The sequence below is a fragment of the Arachis hypogaea genome, chromosome 19 (genome assembly GCF_003086295.3).
Source record: "Arachis hypogaea cultivar Tifrunner chromosome 19, arahy.Tifrunner.gnm2.J5K5, whole genome shotgun sequence".
NCBI lineage: Eukaryota > Viridiplantae > Streptophyta > Magnoliopsida > Fabales > Fabaceae > Arachis > Arachis hypogaea.
The window spans coordinates 44,997,739-45,002,031 of NC_092054.1; the positions used below are offsets into that span (position 1 = coordinate 44,997,739).

Here is a 4,293-nt window from a genome sequence, read left to right on the forward strand (position 1 = left end):
AAACAATAGCAAGAAAATCTTTCTCAGTAGTAGTGTAATTGGACTGTGCGGCATCTAGAGTTTTAGACGCATAAGCAATAACAAAAGGATCCTTACCTTCACGCTGAGCCAATGCTGCTCCTACTGCATGGTTGGAAGCGTCGCACATTATTTTGAATGGCTGGCTCCAGTCTGGTCTTTTCACAATTGGAGCTTGAGTCAGGGTGGTCTTCAGCTTATCAAACGCTTGTTTGCAATCCTCACTGAACTCGAACTCAATATCCTTCTGTAGTAGTCTGGATAAGGGAAGTGCTATCTTACTGAAGTCCTTAATGAATCTCCTGTAAAAACCTGCATGGCCAAGGAACGAACAGATTTCCCTCACAGAAGAGGGGTAAGGTAAACTAGAAATAACATCCACCTTTGCTGGATCTACAGAAATGCCAGTATTAGACACAACATGTCCTAGTACAATCTCTTGTTTAACCATAAAGTGACATTTTTCAAAATTTAATACAAGGTTTGTACTGACACATCTATCTAATACTCTAGATAATCCATCTAAGCAAAGGCTAAAGGAATCGCCATAAACACTAAAATCATCCATAAAAACTTCCATACAGTCCTCAATAAGATCAGAGAAAAGACTCATCATGCACCTTTGGAAGGTAGCTGGTCCATTGCACAAGCCAAAGGGCATTCTCTTGTAAGGATAAGTCCCAAAAGGACATGTAAAAATAGTCTTTTCCTGATCCTCAGGAGCTATATGAATCTGGAAATATCCTATATAGCCATCTAAAAAGCAATAATGTGATTTACCTGACAAGCGATCCAGCATTTGATCAATGAATGGAAGAGGATAGTGATCCTTACGGGTTGTTTGGTTGAGGCGTCTGTAGTCAATGCAGACCCTCCAAGCATTCTGTACTCTGGTTGCTATGAGCTCTCCATGCTCATTCTTCACTGTAGTGACTCCAGACTTCTTTGGCACCACTTGTACTGGGCTTACCCATTCCCTGTCTGAGATGGGATAGATGATATCTGCCTCTAGTTGTCTGGTCACTTCCTTCTTGACAACCTCTAAGATAGTGGGGTTCAGTCTTCTCTGGGGTTGACGAACGGGCCTTGCTCCCTCTTCTAAAAATATTCTGTGCTCACATACTTGAGGGTTGATGCCTACTATATCTGCCAAACTCCACCCAATTGCCTTCTTGTGCCTCCTCAGCATACTAAGTAACTGCTCTTCTTGTTGAGAAGTGAGTTCTCGTGTAATGATAACTGGAAACTTCTTCTTTTCCTCAAGGTAAGCATATTTGAGGTGTGAGGAAAGGGGTTTCAACTCTAACTTCTGCTCATGGTTAGGCTCTGGATTGTCTGGAGCTGGTGATAATGGTAAAGTGCCCTCATTGTCGTTCAAGAGTGTCCCCACACTCGGACCTTGTCCTGTGTGCTTCTCCTCTAACTCCTCCTGGTGAACTTCAGCTACAGTTTCATCTATGATGTCACACTGGAAGATAGAATGATCTTTTGGAGGGTGCTTCATAACTCCATTCAGATTGAAACTTACTAATCGGCCATCTATTTCAAAAGAGTATGTTCCTGAAAAAGCATCCAATTTGAACTTTGATGTCTTCAGGAATGGTCTTCCAAGTAGGATTGATGATGGCTTCTCTGAGTCATTTTAGGGCATCTCCAGGATATAAAAATCAGTGGGGAATGTGAGCCCCTTAATGCCCACTAATACATCTTCAGCAACTCTAACCACTGTAATAATACTTTTACCTGCTAACACAAAACGAGCTGCCGACCTTTTTAAGGAAGGGAGCCTCAAAATATCATATATAGACAAAGGCATTATACTCACACATGCTCCTAAATCACACATGCAGTCAAAAATTATCATACCACCAATAGTACAATTAACCATACAAGGACCTGGGTCACTACACTTTTCAGGTAAACCTCCCATTAAAGCAGATATGGAACTACCTAAAGGAATAGTTTCTAAATCATTAATTTTGTCTTTATGTATACATAAATCTTTTAGAAACTTTGCCTATTTAGATACTTGTTGAATAACATCAAAAAGAGGAACAGTTACCTCAACCTTTTTGAATATCTCTACCATTTTGGGATCAGGTTCCAGCTGCTTCCTGGGCTTCCTTTCAAGTTGTGGAAATGGAATGGGAGTGGTGTCTTCTGCAGTATCTGTGCCCTGTGGTGCTTCCTCCTGTGGTTGAACTTCTTCTTTTTCAGCTATATCCTGTATGTCCTTTTCCTCTTCAACATCTTCTACTTCCACTACCTCTTCAGCTGAGGCGTGTTCTGGTGAGCTTGGCTCCTCCTGATTCCTCTCCTGCAGTGTGGTTCCGAACCTTAGGGTGATAGCATTAATGCCACCCTTTGGATTGGGTAATGGTTGAGAGGGGATTCCACTAGAGCTCAAAGGCTGGTTATTGGAGTTATTCATTGAGCCAATCTGTGAGACAAGAGCTTGCAGGGTAGAGTTCAGACCATTTAGTGTAGCATAAAGGTTATTTTCCATGGTCTGTTGTCTCCGATCAATGTATTGTAGTAAATTATCATTAGAAGGTGAGGAAGGATAAGTAATTTGAGAGGTCTGCTGTTGGGTATTCTGTGGTCCTTGGGATTGTCTCAGGTGAGGTGCTCTGTAAGGCTGGTTTTGGTTCTGTTGTCTGTTGTTATTATTATTCTACCTCTGATTTCTCTGATTGTCTCTGCCTCCTCTGTTGTTGTTGTCCCTCCAATTCTGGTTAGAATTGTCCTGCCATCCATGGCTGTAATTGCCACCTTGATTGTACCCTTGGTTGGGGCGGTCATAGAAGTTATGAGTGGCTGCCACGGTGTTGTCTTCCTGCTGGAGCTGCGGACATTCATCAGTATAATAGCTATAATCAGCACAGATTCTGCAAACTCTCTGTGGGACTAACTGTTGGCTTTGCTGTGGTGGAGAAGGTTGAGCTTACTGAACTTGTTGTTGATTCAATTGCATCTGCTTCAGCAAGTTGGTCATTTCACAGATACTCTGAGTTAGAGCAGCAGTCTCTCTGCTAGAGGATACTTCTGCAACAGCTTTTGAACGGCCTTGTTTCTGCCTGTGATTTCGAGTGGATTCAACTAAGTCGCTAATCAATTACCATGCCTCATCAGTGGTCTTGTACTTTTTTATAGACCCATTGCTAGCACTTTCCAATGTGGTCTTATTTTGGGGCTTCATGCCCTGTGTGACGTAACCGAGTAATACTATCTTGTCAATCATATGGTGGGGGCAAGCTTCCAGAAGATTATTGAAGCGCTCCCAGTATTCATAGAGAGTCTCGAATTCATCCTGAACAATTATAGAAATGTCTTTCCTCAGTTTATCAGTAACTTCAGCTGGAAAGAACTTTTCCAAAAATTCTCTTCTAAGTGTATCCCAGTTGGATACAGTTGCTGCGGGTTGAGTGTAGTACCACTCTCTCGCCTTTCCCTCAAGAGAGAACGGGAAGGCTTTTAGCAAAATAGAAGTTTCATCCGCACCATCACGCCTGACAGTAGAACAGGCTGCTTGAAAATCTCTCAGGTGCTTGATAGGCTCTTGAGCAGGTAAGCCATGAAACTTGGGCATCAAATTGAGCAGTGCAGTCTTTATTTCAAAGTCTATAGCCACCGCTGGGTATTGCGCTTGAAACGGTTGCATTGTAAAATCAGGGGCTCCAGCCTCTTGGATAGTAACTCTCCTAGGTGCTGCCATGTCACCTATACGTAAATCAACTGAATCAGTAGAACGGGGGCTGGTTTCTTCCTCAAATGATGTTTCAGATCCGCCCTCTGAGAGGAATAACTGACGCCGAGCTTGCCTTATTCGTGAAATAGTTCTTTCAATCTCAGGATCGAATACTGGCAAGCTTGGATCAGAAAGTGAACGCGTCATCTAGCGAAAGAAACAAGCAGCTCATAGTAGCAAGATAAAATAAAATGCAAATAAAAAAAATTCCAATTAATAACTTTAGCACTCTATTGCAACTCCCCAGCAACGGCGCCAAAAATTGACGTGGCGGAAATTGGCGAGTTAAGAATTGTTATAAGATATGCGTTGCAAGTATAGTTCTTAACCAACCAGAAATCCGCTTATCAATTTAGAAGGGTTGTCACAAAAAATAAAATTAAAATACTGGGAGTATGAATCCCAGGTCGTCTCCCAACGAGTTACAGAAAGGTGTGCTATTTTATTAATCAGATATTTTCAAAAAGAGTTTGAGTTGAATAAACAGGAAATTAAATTAGGGAAATTAAGTAATTTAAATAAAAGCC

The 4,293-nt window shown here is 41.8% G+C and overlaps 1 non-coding gene across 1 annotated transcript; it reads left to right on the forward strand.

Moving 5' to 3' along the window:
* Window positions 1–3,253: 3,253 nt before the first annotated feature.
* Window positions 3,254–3,361, forward strand: LOC112780929 (small nucleolar RNA R71). Its single transcript, XR_003191735.1, has one exon. It is a non-coding gene; the product is annotated as a small nucleolar RNA R71 (small nucleolar RNA).
* The last annotated feature ends 932 nt before the right edge of the window (window positions 3,362–4,293 follow it).